This window comes from Acomys russatus, chromosome 19 (assembly GCF_903995435.1).
Source record: "Acomys russatus chromosome 19, mAcoRus1.1, whole genome shotgun sequence".
Classification (NCBI taxonomy): Eukaryota; Metazoa; Chordata; class Mammalia; order Rodentia; family Muridae; genus Acomys; species Acomys russatus.
The window spans coordinates 38356069-38379493 of NC_067155.1; the positions used below are offsets into that span (position 1 = coordinate 38356069).

General features: G+C 39.3%; 1 pseudogene; it reads left to right on the forward strand.

The window, feature by feature from the left end:
- Positions 1 to 624: 624 nt before the first annotated feature.
- Positions 625 to 16817, forward strand: LOC127203340 (vomeronasal type-2 receptor 116-like; annotated as a pseudogene).
- The last annotated feature ends 6608 nt before the right edge of the window (positions 16818 to 23425 follow it).

The window sequence follows — 23425 nt, forward strand, 5'->3', positions numbered from 1 at the left end:
CGTATGGGTCTCACAAAGGATAGGGAGATAGTAATGGCATAAAGGAAACGTTGGTCAGAATGACCTGCTAGTATGGGAACCCCAAAACCCAAAACAAAGTTCAGAGACAAATGCTAATCTCCATAAGCAGCATTATCCCTTAGTCAGAAAAAAAAAAGAGCTGTGGTCTCTCCATGGAAGTACTGATAGTGTAAACATGATGTGTGGTTTTGTCACATAAAAAGGTAGGCTTTGGGAATGGAAAACTATATTGACTGATTATTTCCTTACAGTGTCAATATATTAGTGGGTCTGGAAATTTGGATCTCCTTTTCAGAAGATTTCAAGGGTGAAATTGTTTCAGTACAATGTTCCTGTCCAGGAGGTATAGATTGACCCTGGGGTTTTGGTAATTGAACCATCACTTGCTCTGTATGCTGGCCATCCAAACTTGCTATTTTAATGGCCAATATTATAAACTAATATATTAATGGCAAAAATTTATTGCCTTTTGAGACACAACACTGAAGTTACAAAAGCCAGGTCATCAAATTGGAATACAGTAGTATAGGCTCTCTTCCTCAATTTTGTTTCATTGTTTTTTTCAGACAGTATTTCTTTGTGCAATAGCCCTGGCTGTCCTGGACTCGTTTTGTAGACCAGCCTGGCCTGTAACTCACAAAGATCCTCCATCTTCTGCCTCCTGAGTGCTGGGATTAAAGGCATGCACCATCATGCCCAGGCCTCTTCCTTAATGTTGACAAATATTTTCTGCAGGTTCAAGATGAAGAACTACCAGTGTTATTTGGCCTTCATATTTGCCACAGAGGAGATCAACAGGAACCCTCATCTTTTACCCAACATATCTTTAGGATTTGATCTTTATAATGTCCAAAGAAGTGAATGGAATATGCTGGGGGAAGCTTTCAGTTGGCTCTCGGGTATGGGAATAAATGTTCCCAATTACACATGTAGAAGGGAGAACAAAACTGTTGCTATACTGACAGGGACATCATGGGCAACATCTGCACGTATTGGGACACTGCTGAATCTCTACAAATACCCACAGGTAAGGGACATAGCTGGGAGGGAACAAGAAACCAGTATTAATCTGCTGAGTTTTCCAGTGTTTTCACCTGTAAAGGAGAGAGACCCACTTTTTATTTATCAAAAGGAAGAAGTTGGGCATTGGTTTATGTAGCCTCATAGACATTTCTTGAGATAGAGAAGAGAAAGAGGCTGGAGCCCATTTGGGGGTATTCAGCAAACTCCGTCTTTCAAGAATGCTCAGTAAATGTCTTCACGATGATATAGGTGTTTAAAATAACATGAACATAAGTTAGTCCCTACCAATAGCAAGTGCTGCCTCAGGTCTAAGATTGGTTTCTGTTTCTTGTTTTTTTATTTGAAATTCTCTTCAGCTTAGTTTTGGGCCATTTGACAATATCCTGAGTGACAGAGGACAGTTCTCTGCTCTCTACCAGACAGCTGCAAAGGACACATCACTGTCATGTGGTATTGTGTCTTTGATGCTTCATTTCAGCTGGACCTGGGTGGGACTTGTCCTCATAGATAACCACAATGGAATCCAGGTTCTATCCGACTTGATGGGAGAGATGGACAGGAATAGAATGTGTGTGGATTTTGTAAGAATGATGCCAGAAAACTTGCTTGCCTTTGACTATGGATCCAAAGAAACTCTCAAGCTGATTATGATATCATCTGCAAATGTTGTTATCATTTATGAAGACACTGAATCTTTACATAGTGTAATGCTAAATCTAATACAATTGATAATAACATGGAAAGTCTGGGTCATGAATTCACAATGGGATTTAACTGCCACTCGTGATTATTTACTCTTTGATTCATTGCATGGAAGCCTCTTTTTCTCACACCATCATGATGAGATTCCTGGTTTTAGAAAGTTTATCCAAACATATAACCCTTTCCAATACCCTGAAGATCATTATATTGCCATTCTGTGGAATAGGTATTTCAATTGCTCTTTTTCTGTACAAGATTGTAAAATTTTGGATAACTGTTTACCCAATGCTTCCTTGGAATCTTTGCCTATGAATATATGGGACATGGACATGACTGAAGAGAGTTACAATATATATATAATTCTGTATATGCCGTGGCTCACAGTCTTCATGAGATGACTCTCAAACAAGTACAAACTCAACCTCATCAAAATGAGGAAAGGGATGCCTACCCCTGGGAGGTAATGTCTCTTCTTATGTCCTAACAATAGAAATTTGTGACACTGAAGCTCCATAGAAACATTCAATACGCCATTGCACTTCATGGAAGATTACCAAGAAGGACACGGCCAACTGTAGTTACTTGTCTAAACATTAGCAGACACATGTGTCAATGTACGTGTTGAGTAGATGGCAATAACAAGGATTATATGCACATATGTCAAAATCCAGTGTTTAAACATAACCCCAGAATCTTCTGATGGTAATATGCTCAATTTGAGTTCTCATTATCTCAAAGTACATTCCAGAATGGAAATAAGAGAACCAGATGCTGAATGGGCAAATGCTACAAGACCTTAAGGTTCAAGTCCTGAATGAATGGTTCTGTTAGATAACTTTCCACTTCTTACACTGTGGAAATCAACAACACTCAAGTTTACAAACTGAAATGTGAGTGTTTTCCTTAAATAAATGGTTGTGGCTTGCATTTCAAGGTTGTGGAAATTTGCCTCAAACAGCATGTCTTGGTTAATTGTTTTTGTTTGGTTTGCTGTTTTGTATGTATGTGTATGTGTATGTGTGATTGCTTTCCTTTGACATTGACTGTCTAGAAACATGATGATAGTGCCACTGTTGGAACTTTCATCATAATGCTCAGTGTAGCTTGTTGTAGCTTGGAAGAGGGATTACAATCAGTGCAGGGTGTTGCTTCACTGGGCTCTGCTGATCATTTCTGGAAATAAATTGATCACAATATTCTGCAACTCTTTTAGCTACACCCTTTTCTCAAGAATATCCATTTCAAAAGTGGTGCTGGAAACCGCGTGGTTATGGATCCACAAAAGAAATTAGATGAAGAGTATAATATTCTCAACTTCTGGAATTTTCCAAATGGTCTTAGACAAAAGATGAAAGTTGGAACATTTTCTCCAAAAGCTCCCCAAGGTCACTAACTACTTTTGTCTGACTCTATGATACAATGGGGAATAGGATTTAAAGAGGTGTGTTGGATTAGATCTCATGTCTTGGTCTCTATATAAACACACATTTGTTTGTGGATGTTATGATTTCTGGTTCCTTATACATGGCCCATCACTATACAAATTAAAACTGTCAGGTGAAGAATTTTTTTGTTATCTATTCTGAACCATAGACGTTTTACTATATTTCTCACATGAGTAATTATTTTGAGTCATACATACACTGTCTGTTAATAAAGATTTTATACTTGTGCAGAATCTACATCAAGTAGAATGAGCTGCATTTATCTTTGAATTTTTTATATTTACATTTCTATAAAATATTTGACATGTATTATATAGCCTGTGCTTTTACATAAATAAGATATAGGGCTATGTTTATGATTAATTAATGCTGTTAGAAAATAATACCAAGTAAATACACTGGAAACAGAAGAGGAGTGCCTTAAAAGTAAAAAATTTTCCCCTTTCTTTTCCACACCCTCGCCAGTATGTACTGTTACTTTAATTTTTGATCTTAACCACTCTGGTTAAGATGGAATCTCAGAGTTTTGATTTGCATTTCCCTGATAACTAAGGATGTTGCACATTTCTTTAAGTGCTTCTCGGCCATTCAGTGTTCCTCTTTTAAGAATTCTCTGTTTAGTTCTGGGCCCCATTTTTTAATTGGATCATTTGGTTTGGTGTTATTTAACTTATTGAGCTTTTTACATATTTTGGATATTAGCCCTTTGCCGGATGTAGGGTTGGTGAAGATATTTTTCACGGTCCTCCATTGCTGGTAGGAGTGCAGACTTGTATAACCACTTTGGAAATCAATCTCCACCATACAACAAGAACATTTGATCAACTATATTCACAGCAAATTTATTCGTAATAGCCAGAATCTGGAAACAATCTAGATGCCGCTCATCGGAAGAATGGTTAAAGAAACTGTGGTAAATTTACACAATGGAATACTACTCAGCTATTAAGAATTTTAAAAAATCTTGAAATTTGCAGGCGAATGGATAAATCTAGAAATGATCATCCTGAGTGAGGTAACTGAGACCCAGAAAGACATGTATGGTATATATTATACTCACTTATAAATGGATATTAATCCAACATAGATAATTCTCTGAGAATCTCCACCCAGCAGGGAAATGTGAAAGATGCTGAGACTCGCAGCCAGACTCTGGACACAGTGCTCAGAGTGGTGTAGAAGAGTGGGGCCAGACTCTGGATACAGTGCTCAGAGTGGTGTAAAAGAGTAGGGCCAGACTTTGGGCACAATCCTGACAGTGATACGGAAGAGCGGAGGGATAGAAGGACCCAGAGGCTTAGGAGCCCCACAAGGAAACCATCAAGGATGGCAGTCCTGGACTTGGTGGGGGCTGCACTAACTGTTGCACCATCCAAGGACAATGCATGCAGTGAACCTAGACTCCCTGTTCAGATATAGCCAATTGACAGCGCATTCAACAGAGTTGAGTTGTGGGGGGAGCAGTGACTACCTCTGACATGAACTCTGCACCCAATTTGATCACTTCCCTTTGGTGGGGAAGTACAGCAGGGGCACCGAGGAAGGCGATGCAGGCTATCCAGATGAGTCCTGATAAGCTGTGATCATAGTCACCTTCTTGCATCCAACTCAACTGCCCACCTCACACATTTGGTGCTTCACAAGGAAGGAATCTCATGAATGAGCCAGGTTCATGCAATTTAACTCATTGATTTGTGACTATATTAGTAATTGAAAAGGATCACTTAAATGCAAAGATATTTAAGTGAAAGATGAACTGACTAGAATTGTTCACTTCATCGTCCAATCAAGACAGTGGGCAGGATTAGTTAGAGATTATTTTTTCTTTAATTTTTCTTTAATTAATTTATTCAGATTACAACTAAATTGTTATCCAATCACTTGTATCCTCCTATTCCTCCCTCCCTCCCACTTTCACCCTATTCCCCTCCCCTAGGTCTATGACTAAGGGGGACCTACTCCCATACTTTATGGTCATAGGCTATCAAGTCTCATCTTGGCAGCATGTTTATTCTTAATTTGAGTGTCACCAGACCTCCCCACCAAAGGGGAGGTCGTCAAATACGGGGCACCAGAGTTCATGTCAGAGTCAGTCCCCACTCTCCACATAACTGTGCAGACTGTCCTGTCCATTGGGTAGATCAGAGTAGGGGTTCGATCTTTACTACTTGTATTGTCCTTGGTTAGTGCAATAGTTTGAGCAGACCCCCCTGGGCTCTGATCCACCCATCATGATGTTCTTCTAGTAGGTTTCTAAGACCCCCTGGATCTTCTATTTCCCCATCTCCTATATTTCTCTTAGCTAGAGTCCCAATAGGATGTCCTCACATCTATCCCAATCTCCTGGTAAGTGAAGACTTTCATGGGACATGCCTTTTGGGCTAGTGCCCAATTATAAGTGAGTATATACCATGTGAGTCTTTCTGCTTCTGGGTTAACTCAATCAATATAATAATTTCTAGTTCCATCCATTTGTCCAGAAATTTTGGGGTTTCCTTGTTTTTAAAAGCTGAGCAGTATTCCATAGTGTAAATGTACCACAGTTTCTTTATCCATTCTTCAACTGAAGGGCATTTAGGCTGTTTCTGGGTTATGGCTATTATGAATAAGACTTCTATGAACATGGTTGAGCATATGTCCTTGTTGTGTGGTGGGGCATTTTCTGGGTATATTCTACAGAGTGGTATATCTGGGACTTGAGGAAGCCCTATTCCTAGTTTCCTGACAAATCATCAGATAGATTCCCAAAGTGGTTGTACAAGTTTGCACTCCCACCAGCAATGAAGGAGTGTTTCTCTTTCTCCACATCCTTGCCAGCATGCAGTGTCACTTGAATTTTTTATCTTAGCCATTCTGATGGGTATAAGATGGAATCTCAGAGTCTTTTTGATTTTCCTTTCTCTGATGACTAAAGACATTGAGCATTTCTTTAAGTGTTTCTCAGCCATTCGATGTTCCTCTGTTGAGAATTCTCTATTTAGTTCTGATCCCCATTTCTTGATTGGAGGAGTTTAATTTCTCGAGTTCTTTACATATTTTATATATTAGACCTTTGTCAGATGTAGAGTTGGTGAAGATCTTTTCCCAGTCTGTAGGCTGTCACTTTGTTCTGTTGACAGTGTCTTCTGCCTTACAGAAGCTTCTCAGCCTCATGAGGTCCCATTTACTAATTATTGACCTTAAGGCTTGGGCTGTTGGTGTTCTGTTCAGGAAGTTGTCTCTTGTGCCAATGTGTTGCAGGCTCTTTGCCACTTTTTCTTCTAATCAATTTAGAGTTAGAGATTATTTTTTCTATCTTTGACATTTTATTATATTGTATTTTGTCATAGTTGATTGTTATTTCTTTTTTCATATTTTTACATATACACTTATATTATTACACATATATACAATAAACTACCTATAGCAAGAAGAACCATGACACAATCAGGAATTATATAAATGTTACATTCTTAGAGGTTTGGCTATTTGTATTTGACAGCCTTGAAGATAATATGTTTCCAATCTTGGTGCATCTAAAATTCTGGACGTACAGCAATCTCCATCACATCTTGTCATTATCAACCTAAAACATCTATCTAGACCTAAAAAAAATCTTAACCCCTAAACAACTAAGCGTCATTGTAAAACTAAGCTACCTGGTCTTTAACCCCATCTGAGACTTGAGAAGGAATAAACTTGATTACCTGAGTATACCAGGAGTACAGGTTAGTAGCTTTCCAAATGAGAAGATGGCAGAGAGAATTTACTACCTGAATAGTCACCCAAACTCTCTATAACATTGGAACATCTTCTTCAGCCTTCTGGCCCAATATACTGACAGACATATTTGTGAGGCAGGTACTACTGAGGACTTGCTTACCCTGTGTTGGCAGAGGTTGGCCATGGACTCAGCCTGCATGCAAGCTTGCCCCCTTTTAGGCGGAATTCTGTCTGAGGTAGAAATGAGGACATTTTGCTCAGTGACTTGCTTGCCACATTTGAAGCTATCTCCATAAGGAGATTCTCTGATGCTCACCATCCTCTTTGAGGTAGGCTGGGTATTGCCAGGAGTTAACCTGTCTCATTATCAGTGAATCTTTAAAATAACAAAAACATTTTACAATGCCATACTCTGCATATCTCTGAGGTTTCTGAAGACCTTATCTATCCCACCTTATCTTTCTATAGAATCATATCTATGTGCCACACCTATGTGATAAAATATACTAGTAATTGACATGACCATGATTTGACCAACTAACAATTAACTTGTATAACTTAGTTATTCTAAACAGCCTGAAATAGCACTTTCACAGTATTGGAAGTAGAATATATATATATGAATAATCTTACATTTGAATTCTATACCACTGTACCTAGAATTAAACTTATTTTGCATGTATAAACAAAATTCTATACCAGTGAATTTAAAATAACCTGTGAGTGACAATTGAGCCATTAAGTTGAGGAGATTCACTAATCTACTCTTTGTTCTATCTTTCCTATATATTTCTATATTCCCCCTTCTTTCTTTTCAACCCCTATCTCCAAACCTAAGAATGTAAGGTAAAGGAAAAGAGAGATGTCCCTGAGTCCAACCTTGTTTTCTCTCTAGATAAGACAAATAATAACTTGTAACCATCTCCCCTTGATAACAACCCTCTGTTGCGAAAGAAAGCACCAAAAACCTACCTGACCCCGCCAAAGGAAATGGGGCATCATTCTCTTAAGGTTTCTTCCAGCTGATTTGGGATGAATAAAACCTTTGTAGGGGCCCAAATAAAATTGGGGAAATGGTTAAACAAGCTAAGAAACACATTTTGCTCCAGTTTCTAAATGTTGAGTAATTTCAGGCTTAAATAGAGTCCTGTGTGGGACAGTTTGAGATGCTGGTCCAATTGGGATTGGAAGTTTTCTTTGAAAGTGTCCTGGGAGCTGTCTTGTTCTAATGAGGAACAGCAACTGAAGCACTTGGTGCTGGAACATGAAGGATACAGGATGTCAGTGTCCAGCATGCTGAGAGGAATGCATCCTGTCAGGTCTGATCCAATGTCATTGTCTGGCTCTTTTATTTTGAAAGCATATAATTTCTCACAAGCATTATACAGTCCTAAAATTATAAGTGTATAAGGTGTGCGTGTAATGCACAGACCAATTAAGGCTGGTTTTCTGCTCTTTGTATGAGCAGAAAAAAAACCCAAATCTGTAAGTCTTCAGTCATGCCATATGAAGAATGGTATCTAATAGTAATTCATAGGGGTTCTGTAGCCAACAAGGAGCCAGTCTCAGAGCTATTCCCACATAGTGGAATTAGCATTATAAGTTTCCTGCTTGTTCTGCAGTTTAAATTTTTCACATCTCGATTGTATCCCCCTCCCTCATTCCTTCCCCATCCCCCTTCCTCCTTCACACCCTCTCCCTCCCTCCCCTAGTGCTCAGAAAGGGAGCTCTCCTCCCCTAACATCTGACCTCAGCCTATCAAGTCTCATCTCTACCACCTGTAACCTCTTCCTCTGTAGCCTGGGAAGGCCGTCCTGCAAGGACTTGTTCGGTGATCTAAGCTCAGTGGCCAGAGTACATGTCTGAAGAAGTCCCTACTCTTCACATATAGGATCCACAAGGAGACTGTGTTACTACATCTGAGCAGAGGGTCTAGGTCCACATCATATATGGTCTTTGGTCGATGTTTCAGTCTCTGCGTTGTGGTGTAGTCATTCTGTATTATGTGGCTAATATCCACTTATGAGTGAGTATATAATGTGTTTCTTTCTCGGTCTGGGTTACCTCACTCAGGATGATCTTTTCTAGTTCCATCCATTTGCTTACAAAATTCAAGATTTCCTTGATTTTAATAGCTGAGTAGTATTCCATTGTGTATATGTACCACAGTTTCTTTATCCATTCTTCAGTTGAGGGACATCTAGGTTGTTTCCAGATTCTAAGTATTATGAATAAAGCTGCTATGAACATAGTTGAGCAAATGTCCTCTTTGTATAGTGGAGCATAGTTCGGGTATATTCCCAGGAGTGGTATGGCTGGGTCCTGAGGTAGAGTTATTGCCAGTTTCCTTAGAAAGTACCAGATTGATTTCCAAAGTGGTTGTACAAGTATTCATTCCAACCAGTAATGGAGGAGTGTTCCCCTTTCTCCACATCCTTGCCAGCAAGTGCTATCACTAGAGTTTTTTTTTTTTTTTTTTTCGAGACAGGGTTTCTCTGTGTATCCTTGGCTGTCCTGGACTCACTTTGTAGACCAGGCTGGCCTCGAACTCACAGCGATCCACCTGCCTCTGCCTCCCGAGTGCTGGGATTAAAGGCGTGCGCCACCACACCTGGCTCGAGGTTTTTTTTTTTTAAATCTTAGCCATTTGGATAGGTGTAAAATGGAATCTCAGTCTTTTTTTTTTTTTTTTAGTTGCATTTCCCTGATAACTAGGGTTGTTGAGCATTTCTTTAAGTGTTTCTCAGCTATTCAATATTCCTCTGTTGAGAACTCTCTGTTTAGTTCTGTACTCTATTTTTAATTGGATAATTTGGTTTTGTGGTGTTTATTTCTTGAATTCTTTATATATTTTTGATATTATCCCTTTGTCAGATGTAGGGTTAGTGAAGATCTTTTCCTAGTCTCTAGGCTTTCGTTTTTGTCTGTTTATAGTGTCTTTTGCCTTACAGAAGCTTTTCAGTTTCATAAGGTCCCATTTATTAATGGTTGATCTTAGCGTCTGAGCTGTTAGTGTTGTTCAGGAAATTGTCTACTGTGCTGATGAGCTTAAGGCTCTTCCCACTTTTTCTTCTAACAGATTTAGTGTGTCTGGTTTTATGTTGAGGTCTTTAATCCATTTCGACTTTAGTTTTGTTCAGGGTGATAGATATGGATCTATTTTCATTTTTCTAAATGGAACTATCCAGCTAGACCAGCACCATTTGTTGAGTATGCTATCTTATTCCCATTGTATGGATTTGGCTTCTTTGTCAAAAATCATGTCCATAGGTATGTGGGTTTATTTCTGGGTCTTTGATTCAATTGGTCAACCAGTCTATTTCTATGCCAGTACCATGCTGTCTTAATTACTGTTGCTCTATAGTACAGCTTGAGATCTGGGATGGAGATTCCTCCAGAAGATCTTTTATTGTACAGGATAGTTTTAGCTATTCTGGGTTTTTTTTTCCATGTGAAACATGGATTGTGTGGGTATTTTGGTGGGAATTGTATTGAATCTGTAGATTGCTTTTGGTAAGATGGCCATGTTTACTATGTTGATTCTCCTGATCCATGAGCATGGAAGATCTTTCAATCTTCTGAAATCTTTTCCAAATTCTTTCTTGAGAGATTTGAAGTTTTTTTTTTTTTCATACAAATCTTTCACTTTCTTGGTTAGAGTTACACCAAGATACTTTATGTTGTTTGTGGCTATTGTGAAGGGTGTAGTTTCCCTAACTTTTTTCTCTGTCTGTTTGCACTTGTATAGTGGAGGGCTACTGATTTTTTTGAGTTGACTTTGTATCCCGCCACTTTGCTGAAGGTGTTCATCAGCTGTAGGAGTTCCTTGATAGAATTTTTTGGGTCATTTCTGTATACTATCATATTGTCTGTGAATAGTCAGAGTTTGATTTCTTTTCTGATTTTTATCCCCCTTGATCTCCTTTAGTTGTCTTATTCATGTAGCTAGGAGTTCAAATACTATATTGAGGAGATATGAAGAGAATGGACAGCCTTGTGTTATCCCTGATTTCAGCGGAATTGATTTAAGTTTCTCTCCATTTAGTTTAATGTTGGCTATTGGCTTGCTGTATAATGCATTTATTATGTTTAAGTACGTGTCTGGTATCCCTGCTATCTGCAGAACTTTTAACATGAGTGGGTGTTGGATTTTGCCAAATGCTATTTCAGCATCTAAGGAGATGACCATGTGGGTTTTTTCTTTCACTTTGTTTGTATGATGAGTTACACTGATGGATTTCCATATATTGAACCATCCCTGCATGTCTGTGATGAAGCCTACTTGGTCATGGTGAATGATAGTTTTAATGTGTTCTTGAATTTGGTTTGCAGGTATTTCATTGAGAATTTTTGCATCTATGTTCATAAGAGAAATTGGTCTGAAATTCTCTTTTTTTTTTGTTGATGAGTCTCTCGGTGGTTTAGGTATCAAGGTGACTGAGGCTTCATAGAACAAATTTGGTAATGTTCCTTCTGTTTCTATCTTACAGATAGTTTGAAGAGAATTGGTATTAACTCTTCTGCAAAGGGCTGATAGAATTTGGCACTGAATCCATCTGGTCCTGGGCGTTGTTGTTGTTAGAAGTTTGATGACTACCTCTATTTCCTTAGGTATGATAGGACTATTCAATTCATTTACCTGATCTAGATTCAATTTTGGTACTTGGTAGCTATCAAGAAAGTTATCTATTTCATTTAGGTTTTCACATTTTTTGGGCATATATGCTTTGAAGTATGACCTGATGGTTCTTTGAATTTCCTCAGAGTCTCTCATTATGTCTCCCTTTTCATTTCTGAGTTTGTTGATTTGAACACTCTTCCTCTGCCTTTTTGTTACTTTGGCTAAAGGTTTGTCAATCTTGTTGACGTTCTCAAAGAATCAGCTCTCAGTTTCATTGATTCTTTAAATTATTTTGTTTTCAATATATTGAATTCAGACCTGTATTTGATGATTTCCAGCCATCCACTCCTGTTGGGCGGGTCTGCTTCTTTTTGTTGTAGAACTTTCAGGTGTGCTGTTAAGTTGCTAGTATGGGATCTCTCCAGTTTCTTTACAAAGGCACCCAGTGCTATGAACTTTCCTCTTAGCACTGCTTTCATTGTGTCGTATGAGTTTGGGTATGTTGTGCCTTCAAGTTTCATTGAATTCTAGGAAGTTTTTAATTTCTCTTTTTATTTTGTCCATTACCCAGATGTCATTCAGTTGGGAGTTGTTCAGTTTCCATGAGTTTGTAGGCAATTGGTTGTTTCTTTTGTTGTTGAGTTCCATTTTTAATCCATGGTGGTCTGATAAGATGCAAGAGATTATTTTTAATTTCTTGTATCTCTTGAGGTTTGCTTTATGACCAAGTATGTGATCAGTTTTGGAGAAGGTTCGAGAGGTGCTGAAAAGAAGGTGTATTCTTTTGTGTTTGCGTAAAATGTTCTGTAGATATTAGTTAGGTCCATTTGTTTCATGATGTCTATTAGTTTCCTTGTTTCTCCATTTAGTTTCTGTCTTTAGGACTTGTCTACTGGGGAGAGAGTGGTGTTGAATTCTTCCACTATTAATGTGTGAGATTTGATGTGTACTTTAAGCTTTAGTAATGTTTCTTTTACAAATGTGGTGCTTCTGCATTTGGGGCCTATATGTTCAGAATTGAGATATCATCTTGGTGTATTTTTCCTTTGATGAGGATGTTGTGTCCTTCCTCATATCTTTTGATTACTCTTAGTTGAAAGTCTATTTTATTAGATACTAGAATGGCTACTCCAGCTTGCTTCTTGTGTCCATTTGCTTGAAATACAATTTTCCAACTCTTTACTCTGAAGTAATATTTGTCTTTATTGATGAGGTGTGTTTCTTGTATGCAGCAGAATGATGGATTTTGTTTTTTCATCTATTCTGTCTTTTTTACTGGGGAGTTGAGGCCATTGATGCTAAGAGATATGAATGACCAGTGGTTGTTAGTTACTTTTGTTTTGATGTTGGTGGAGGTAGAGTGCGTTGTTTCTGTGTTTTGGATTTGTGGATGTGGAGTTATTTCCGGTGTTTCCTGGGCTTAGTTAGCCTTCGTGAGTTGGAGTTTTCCTTCTAGTACCTTCTGTAGGGCTGGATATATGGTTAGGTACTGATTTAACTTCGTTTTGTCATGGAATATATATTTTTCTACATCTATGGTTATTGAAAGTTTTGCTGGGTATAGTAGTCTGGGTTGGCATCTGTGGTCTCTTAATGATTGCATTACTTCTGTCCAGAACCTTCGAGCTTTCATAGTCTCTGTTGAGAAGTCAAGTGTAATTCTGATCAGTTTGCCTTTATATGTGACTTGACCTTTTTCTCTTGCAGCTTGTAATAGTCTTTCTTTGTTCTGTTCACTTAATGCTTTGATTATTATGTGTGGGGAAGATTTCCTTTTCTGGTCAAATCTATTTGGAGTTCTCTTGGCTTCTTGCATGTTTATGGGCATTTCTTTCTTTGGGTTGGGGAAATTTTCTTTTATGATTTTGTTGAAAATGCTTTCTAGGCCTTGGAGCTTGGAGTCTTCTCCTTCTTCTATTCCTATTATTAGGTTTGGTCTTTTTTATAGTGTCCCATATTTCTTGAGTGTTTTTATCAGGAACATTTTAAAACTTATTTTTAATGTTTTCTTTGATTGATGTATCAATAACTTCTATCATAGCTTCCACACTTGAGATTCTCTCTTCCACCTCTTGTATTCAGTTGGTGTGGCTTGTGTCCAGCATTCCTGTTCTTTCCCCCATGTTTTGTAACTCTAAGACTGCCTCAGCTTGTGTTTTCTTTGTTGCTTCTAATTACCTCTTTAGGTCTTGAATAGTCTTATTCTTTTCTTTCTCCCATTTGGTGGAATTTTCCTGTAATTCTTTGTAGGATTTATTCAATTCCTTCATCTATTTGAATGTATTTCCCTGTGTTTCTTTGAGTGATTTCTTTTCCTCCTTCAAAGCTTCTATCATTTTTATCACCTCAGATTTAAAGTCTTCTTATGCTTCATGGGTGTTGATATCTCCAGGGCCTGCTGTATTAGGATTACTGGTTCTGGTGTCATATGGCTCTGAGTTTTGTTACTAGTCTTCTTGCACTGTCCTCTAGGCATCTGGTTGTCTCTGGTGTTAGCAGGCCTAGTGGTTCCACCAATGAGGTTGCTGTCTTTGTCCCACATTGGCCAGGCAAGTTGGGAGCAAGTAAAGAGAGCCCCAAGCCAAAGGTTGTTGCTAGGGCTCTCCAGAAGCTTCCTTAGGATGTTGGACAGTGGGTGTTAGAGCCTGCACTCAGATCGGATCAGCTGGTTTCCCTGTCTATATTGTGGTTGGGTCAGGCAGGAGAGGAGTTGGCTGATAGATTTCCAAGCCCAAAGTTGCTTAGGTGCCCAACAGTCCTTTTTGAGATAGCAGGGTTCTGACTATCTGATGTGTTCCAGATCAGCTAGGTCAGTAAGCAGCTGCGGCGCAGTTAGAGATTCAAGTGTTAAGCTGCTCAGCTACACCACAGACCTTTTTGAAATGGCAGCAACTGTGAGTCTTGGTCTGCCCTAGACTCAGCTGTATCTATCTGCTCTGCATTCCACATGGGTCAGGCTGGTAAGCAGCTGGGGGATTAAGAAGGACCAGAGCCTAAAGCTGCTGGTGTGTTCTACAGGCCTTCTTGATATGACAGAGCTCTGTTTATTTTCTCTGTGCCCCAGTTGGGCTATGCCAGTAAGCCACTTACTGGCAGAGAGAGATTAGAGCTCAAAGCTGCTCACAAAACAGCAGCTAATGTGGGATGTGGCCTGCACAGTTCTCTGTTCTGTGACCTAGGTGGATCAGGTTAATAGGCTGTAGGTGGGTGGGGTGAGATCAGAGCCAGAAGCTATTAGCAGGATAGTAGCTAATGAGGATTGTGGCCCTAGCAGGTCTCTGCTCAGTCTGTTTGCTTAGTGCATTAGCTGTGTCAGAGGAGTATGCTTCAGACAGCAAGCAGAGATTGACACGGGCCCAAAGTTGCTCACAAGATAGCAGCTAATGTGGATTGTGGCCCTCGCAGGTGTCTGCTCAGCCTGTTTGTTTTGTGCCTTAGATGTGTCTGAGCACCTGCTTCAGAGAGGTGGGTGGAGACAGACCAAGGCCTAAAGTTGCTCATAGGATGGGAACTAATACGGATTGTGGCCAGCACCTGGATTCAGCTCTGCTGGCCACTAGGTATGCTCCTTGTTACCTAGGCAAGCAGCTGGGGAGGGGGGCTGTGAGAAATCAGAACTCCAAGCTGCTCAGAAGTTACACGTGCCCTCTTGTGATGGCAGGCCTATGTTTATCTACTCTGTGACACAGCTACGCTATGCCAGTGAGCAGCTGGGGGGCTGAGAGTGATCAGAGCCCAAAGTTGCTTGGGTACCATGTACTCTTTCTTGGGAGGCAGCTAATGTGGATTGTGTCCAGTGCTGGGACTCAGCTCTGCCTGTCTTCTACTCATCCTGGATCCAACAAGCACTACTGTGGTGTGAGCCTGGAGCCTGGAGCTGCACAGATATTCCACAGCCTTTCAGTCACAGATCCAGCGGGCAGTAGATAAGTGGTGAGAGCCCAAAGTTGCAGGGATAGCGCACAGTCCTTCCCAAGATATTGGCTAATGTGGGCTGTCCCCTGATTTTTTCTGTGGGATAGCTGGGTGGCCAGGTGTTGGACCCACCTGTGCCCCCACACAATTTGGGTCCCTGTCACCTGAGAATCAGCAGCACTGGTGTTTTGTAGCTTTCAGTTTAGTCTTTAGGTCACTCTGAAGTCCTGGTTTTCCTGCTAATCAGACACAGTTTGCGATTGGTGCCACCATCTTGGATCCTCCAATTTGAGATCATTGATTGGAGAAAATTTGGGAATTTTCACTATTGAGCACTAATTTACTTGAGTGTAAAACAAAGCAGGAAAGGGTAAATCACAGAGAGCTGGTGCTGGAAATTGGCTTAGGATAAAAGGGGAAGCTGAGCATAGACTCACACTAAATTTCATTCATGACCAGATGTGGATAATTGTAAGAAATGTCCAGAAAGTCATTATGCAAACACACAGCAGAACTACTGCCTACAGAAAGCCATGGCCTTTTTGGCCTATGAAGACACCTTGGGAATGACTCTCACTTGCATGGGCCTGGGCTTCTTCATACTCACAGCTGGCGTCCTTGGTGTCTTTGTGAAGTACCACCACACTCCCATTGTCAAGGCCAATAACCGGGCTCTCACTTACATCCTGCTCATCACTCTGTCCTTCAGTTTTCTCTGTCCCTTGCTCTTCATTGGCCATCCCAACACACCTACCTGTATCTTACAGCAGAGCACATTTGGAGTTCTGTTCACAGTGATTCTCTCCACAATCTTGGCCAAAACAACGACTGTGGTTCTAGCCTTCAAGGTCACTGTTCCAGGGAGAAAGGTGAGGTGGATAATGCTATCAAGGGCCCCTAACTTCATCATTCCCATCTGCACCCTTGTCCAGCTTGTGCTGTGTGGGATTTGGCTGAGCACCTCTCCACCCTTTGTTGACTCAGATGCTCACTCTGAACATGGACACATCATCATTAGGTGCAATAAGGGCTCCACTGTTGCCTTCCACTGTGTCCTGGGATACCTCTGCTCTTTGGCACTTGGGAGCTACACTATGGCCTTCCTATCCAGAAACCTGCCTGACACGTTCAACGAGGCTAAGTTCTTGACATTTAGCATGTTGGTGTTCTTCAGTGTGCGGGTCACATTCCTCCCTGTCTACCATAGCACCAAGGGGAAGGTCATGGTGGCCATGGAAGTCTTCTCTATCTTGTCTTCCAGTGCAGGAATCCTAGGCTGCATCTTTGCCCCCAAGTGCTACATCATTTTGTTAAGACCAGATAGGAACTCACCTCATTGCATCAGGCACAAAGTACATTCTAGAGGAACAGTCCACCTTACAGATTAGTCCTTGCATTCTTAATTACAAAGAAGTTTTAAAGCTGGTTTAGCACCATCCCAACAGCCAGAGATAATGTTACAACTTAGGCTTTCGTCTATTGGTTATTATAATTTACTTCCCCAAATTAGAAATTGGTAGTAAAGAGAAAATAAATGAATTCTGCATCATTCATTCCTCTTCAGCATTTCATAACTTTGCCTTTAAAGCACCAAATATTTCCATTTATATTCATATGTTTATGATGCTGGTGATATGTCACATGACTATATAGTGGCTTTATTTCATGTATGCTTTCACTCTGAAGAAAAGCGCATTATAATGAGAGAAATATTACAAGAACTAACTGTACAAGGAGCTGTTTATTATAGTAGAATGAAGACCAATTTAAATCTATGTATCATGACCCAAACTCAAACTGTACTCAACTGGATACTCCTGATAGCAGACAAGTACATAAAGCTTCCATTAATTCTGTGAAGAAAATTCTGGAGTTCAGTTGTATCCAGTTAATCAGAACCTGTGCTCATGTCTCTCTTTGACTACTGATATTCAAACAGTGTTTTGTGTATTCCCCTGTTTCTAATTCTTCACTATGATAAATTGGTCTATATTTTTTCAATTGAAACAGTGTATTGTGTGAATCTTGCATATTTATGAGTACTCATTTCTTGATAATTTATGACTGTTTCATAAAATACATCTAGTGAATCTAGCATATTTATGGGTACCTATTTCTTGATAAGTTATGACCATTTCACAAAATATATCTAAGCAAACATTTTTATTGCTTTCTTTTCTTCTGTACTACACATTTGCATAAATGTATAATAATTTCTGTGCTGGATGCCTTGTATATTGTCATAACTCACTAATCAAGACTTCAGACTTTTTATACTACACAAGCCGTAAGCTTGCAAGAATAAAGCATAGGGTTAATTATATCAAATTCTATTGTAAAATTAAAAACAAGCCAGATTATATTTTTGAGAATTGGTTCATCATAATGAACTTTATTTGTTTTGTTTTTTGAGACAGGGTTTCTCTGTGTAGCCTTGGTTGTCCTGGACTCACTTTGTAGATCAGGCTGGCCTTGAACTCACAATGATTCACCTGCCTCTGCCTCCCTGAGTGCTGGGATTAAAGGTGTGCACCACCTTGCCCAGCTATGGAACTTTTTAAAAATACATTTCTTCATACAATATGTTGTGATCATGCTTTTTCTCTCTTCTCTCTTTCCTGATCTTCCCTACCTGTCCACACCCCAATTCTCTCACTTCTTTTTCTTTTTAGAAAACAGGAATATGAAGTGAAACAAATATAAAGATAAAGCACGAGAAACACATAATAAGGCACACACACACGCACACACGCTCACACGCTCACACGTTTCTACCTTTTAAGATATGGTAGTGCAATAGTTTCACAAAGCTTGAAGGAGTTACCAACTAACCTCTGACTTAAGTCACACACCACGAGATAGAAACCATACTGGACACGGCTTTGCTGTCCCTGAAGAGTAGATAATCTAAAGGCCTAGTGTAAAAGGTCATAATAGTATTCTAATAAAAGTACATATCAATAAAGTGATTACCAATGACATTATGATATATACATGTATGCATGTATGGTGAGGCCAGGAATTTGGGGGGGGGGCACTGTTTGACAAAGTTTCAGTGCCCAATGACCAAGCACCTCTGCCATGTACCCTGAGGGCACTGCTTGACAAAGTTCCAGTGCCCCAACTACCAGGTGTCCTTAAGGCCTGCTTGACAAAGTTCCAGTGCCTGGATGCCTTGGATTGACCCTTTACTGCAGAAATTCCTGTTAGAGGCTTCTCTCCAAAGGCTAGAATTGAAAAGTAGTAACAGCTGATACTAATAAAAACTAATAAAGTTATTGGTGACTCCCTGGGAAAATACAGCTATGCAGAAAATTGAGTCTTTTATACAACATATTCATTGTTATATTATTAATAAATTATTTTGGTAAATGATTTAGGGGATTTTAGAAAAATTAATAAAGAAGAAAAATTTAGGGAAACTTTGAAAGCTGACAAACTATAATTAAAATCACTTGGTCTTTATGCTCAGCTTTGGAAACAAGGAACTAGTTTAGAAAGAAAGAGATTTTGATCATGCCATTATCAACAGACCCTGGTGCCTGTTTAAAAGTAAAGAAAACAGTTTTAAAATTCTAATGTTACTTCACATGAGATAGAAATTGTATTGATACCGGAGTTCAAGACAAAGGCATAGAGACAGGCATGTTGGCTCAGTGAACTGCCTGCCCTTCTGAGTAAACCTTACAGGCCAGGACTTTGCTAATGTTATGGAAAGACAAAAAGGACAAGCTGCTTCCAAGTAAAAAGGCTTCATAATATTTTTAAATGATAGCTTTATTTAAAATAGAAAATAAGAAAAGAAAGGATTACGTAAGGGTCAAGAAGACAAGTTTAGGGTGCCAGGTGGAAGGATTGATCTTTGGTCTATTAACTATATGCCAACTAATAACAAAATCAAATAGAGTTGTTTTGTTTGATATCTTTTGTCACTGCAAGGCTTTATGATACAAATCACAAAGAAGAAAGTTAAAAAAAAAATCTGATTTTATCCTAAAGTTAATTTTTAGTTCTCAGGAAATTTGCTGTTTGCTTGTTTTGTTCCCCTTGGTCCTATATATGTAACCAAAAAAAAAAAAAAAAAAAAAAAAAAAAAGATTTCGAGCGGTGTAATCAATGATTAAAGTTTTTAAGGAAATGAATTTTGTGTAAAAATAAAGCTTAAAGGAGACTCAAGTAGTCAGAGCAGGCAAAGCCACTAAGGCTTCCTCTCTTTCCTGTCTCTCATCAAAAGAATTGAATGGTGTCCCATGTTTGATTCTTTCTTCCCTCTTCTTACATACACCCTTCTTCGGGGCCCGACCCTCATCCGGAGCTGGACCCTGGAATAGTATGTATGTATGTATGTATGCATGTATGTATGTGTGTGTGTGTGTGTGTGTGTGTGTGTGTGTGTGTATGTATGTATGTATGTATGTGTGTGTGTATGTATGTATCAATGCCTTGCTCATCCATCATCAAAGAAGTTTCCTCCTGCAGGTGATGTGAAAAAATATAGGCACCCACATATTATTCAGAGAATGAAAGGATTTGGAACACTCAGTCCTAAACGGATGTCTCCATTAATCCCTTCCCCTTAGGGCTAAGAGAATCCTATGACAAATGAGGCAGAAAGAATGTCAGAGCCAGAGGGAGAGAGGACACGAGGAAAACAAGGACCTCTGAATGAACAGGTTAGAAGAGCACACGAGCTCACAGATACTGAGGCAGCACGCACAGGGCCGGTATGGGTCTGCAACATATGGAGTTTTAAAGCTGAGAGGACAGTGGACACATATGGTGACATGAACTTACCTCTAACACAGTAGCAATTGTCAATTCATAACTACTTGCAAATGAAAATCTAGATTTCTCTCAGGAAATCTGAATGGGAAAACAAACTACTTTTAAGGGTAGGCTGGAGAACCAGCATTTGATGGGCAACCAAAAACCATCTCGGTGGCATGTTTAGAGGTTCCCTTTTCTATAACGTCCTGCCAAGGCTTTTGCTTTCTCTCTTTTTAATCTTATATTTTATCTTACATTATTAATACTTATGTATATTACCTATCTCTTTACCTTTATATATTTACCCTTTGCATATATATTATGGCTTCCATTTAGTTGTTTATGAGATTCCAAAGTATGAAATCAAATGGGTCTCTCCAGCTCTATGATTTTATTTTTGTGGGCTTTCTTGGGCAATTTTCCTTGTGTTTGCTAGTTTTGATGTATTCTGATGTGTTAGTCTTTGTCTCATATTTTATATTATATTATTTTATATTATGTTATGTTATGTTATATTGCTTATCCCTTAGATGCCTGTTTGTTTTCTAGTGGTAGCAAGCAATGTTTGTTCAGGATCAGAGGGGACATGGAGTGGAACTGTGAGGATAAGAGGAAGGGGAAATCATGCAACCAGCGCTTGGCTATTTTTTGGATTCCTTCATCTACCACCTTCTCCATCTATATTCCGTCCACTCAGCACCCCCTCTGACACTAGGGAGGACAAGAAGAATAGAGGGGGGCAGGGGGTTTGCTTATCATTAGACTACTTCCTGCTGATCAATTGTATTGACTTCTCTGAAGCAAGTTTGACTTTCACTGACATGATATTCAATTTCTTCTCATCTGTTTGCATATGACTACTTGACAAACTGCAACAAATTGCAACCAGCCAACAGCAGTAACAGCAACGACCCCACCTCTCAGGCCCTAGCATTTATATAATCTCAAAAAGTTCCCAGAATTCCAAACGCTATACACTTGCAGCAACCATCTGCAGCTAGAGTGTGTGAGGAAAATCGAACTTACCTGCTGTGAAACATCCTCTTGCCCTCAAACCTGGTATTAAAACAAAAACATATCCCCATAACATAACTGGGCTTTTAAAGAAACCAAAATTCTCACTATAGACCACAATCAGGATATATAATATGAGAAAAAAGTTATTTCAATAAAAGGAAAAAAGATTTTTTAAAAATAATAAAAACACATATTAGAAACCAGTAAAATAAACAATACAAAAATAGAATTATGAGAAAAAAAACTTCAAAATGTCATATCTTTCCCTTTTTCTTTTTACTTGAAATCAGACTTTTAAAATACTATATATTTTATCATAGTTTTTCCTCCCAAAACTCCTCCCAAATCTTTCCTACCTCCCACCAACCTAAAAACATAACCTTTCTCTCTATTATCACAAAACACCCAGACATATAAAATAAATAAATAGATAGGTGATAGACAGACACACAGACAAACAGAGAGATAAATAGATGATAGATTGATCCAGAAGAGGACAACAAACAAACAAAGAAAAGAACAAAAAAAAAGAAAAAGAAAAAAGAAATATTCCCATTGATTTTATTTTGTGATGGACATCTCCTGTTGGGCATGTAGTTTACACTTAACTGAGATTCATATACCTTGTAAGCCTCCATTGGAAAAATCTAATTTTTCCTTTCATTTACTAACGTTAATTAACTGGACAACTTGGGACTTTCTTTTTTTTAATTTTTTCACTTGACATCCTGATTGTAGGCCCCTCTCCCACCACCTCCTGGCTCACCTTCCCTCTCTCATACCCTCTCCCTCCTTCCCTCTCCTCAGAAAGGGGAGTCTCCTCCACTAATGTTTCATCTCAGCCTATTAAGCTTCTTCTGGACTGCCTGTGTCCTTTTACTCTGTGGCCTGGCAAGGCTGCCCCTCCAGGGGGAAGAGATCAAAGTGTAGGGGCCAGAGTCCATGTCAGAAGTAGTTCCTACTCCCTATATTATGGGACACACGAGGAGACTGTGCTGCCTACTACTACCTCTGTGCAGATGGACTAGGTCATCACCATGCATGGTCCTTGGTTGGTGCATAAACCCCTGCTCTACCCTGCTCCTCTGCCCAGATTTGTTGGCTCCATTGGTCTCACCATGGAGCAAGGATAATGATGAGTAAGGTGCCCTATTAATCCCAGTTTCAGAGGTTACCTGAACTGCTTTTAGGGGTTTATGTAGCACTTTGCTTAAAAAAAAGGGGGTGATGTTGAAAGGATAGCTTTGGGAGTGATTTAGAAGACAGTCTGTTGGAGGCTGGAGAGATGGCTCAGAGGTTAAGAGCACTGGCTGCTCTTCCAAAAGTCCTTGAGTTCAATTCCCAGCAACCACATGGTGGCTCACAACCATCTATAATGAGATCTGGTGCCCTCTTCTGGTGTGTAGTTGTACATGTGGACACAATACTATGTACATAATAAATAAATCTTTTTTTTAAAAAAAGAAGAAGAAAACAGACTGTCTAGCAGGACAACATTTATCAGGGGCAAAGTTCCAGAATACAGAGCCACCAGTTAATGAAAAACATCCATCATTGAGTATATGAGTAAGGTAGCATTTGTAAAATGCAAAAGTGAGACTTTAGACCTGCAATGATTCCTATTGTGAATACTGTTTAAACCAGAGTTGGCCCAGTTTTGCCTTTAGTAGAGAAAGAGAGCATGTAGGATAAAAAAACTTTAAATACCTTTGCCTGCTGGTATCTTAGCAAAGGTTCTATCAAGGCTCTAAACCCTAATATCTTGTAACCCCTGCTTGGAAATGGGTTATTTGCAGATGCGATCTGTGCACATAATGACATTACAGCTGTAACTGATGTGGCTGGAATTCTGCAACACAACGGACCTCCCAAGTCATGGCCCAGTTGCAGAGTTTTTTCCAGTGTAAAGACTGAAGAAGCTTGCCTCTTCAAGATGATAAGGCAAATGATTCAGAGGACCAGAATAGCAATGGTTACAGAGAAACCTTGCATCTGAATTTCTGTGTCCCATGCTTGTGACAGAATAAACTTTTCAGCACTCATTTAAAAAAAAATTTTTTTTTGTGGGCATTGTTGAAATGTTAGTAAAAGAAAGTAGCTCCTGAAACAACGGAAAAACATCGCATGCCTCACCCTGTGAAATTCATAAGGAATTATAGAATACCTTCTCTATATTAGACAGAGATAATTTCTTATTTTTTTTTTTATCTGA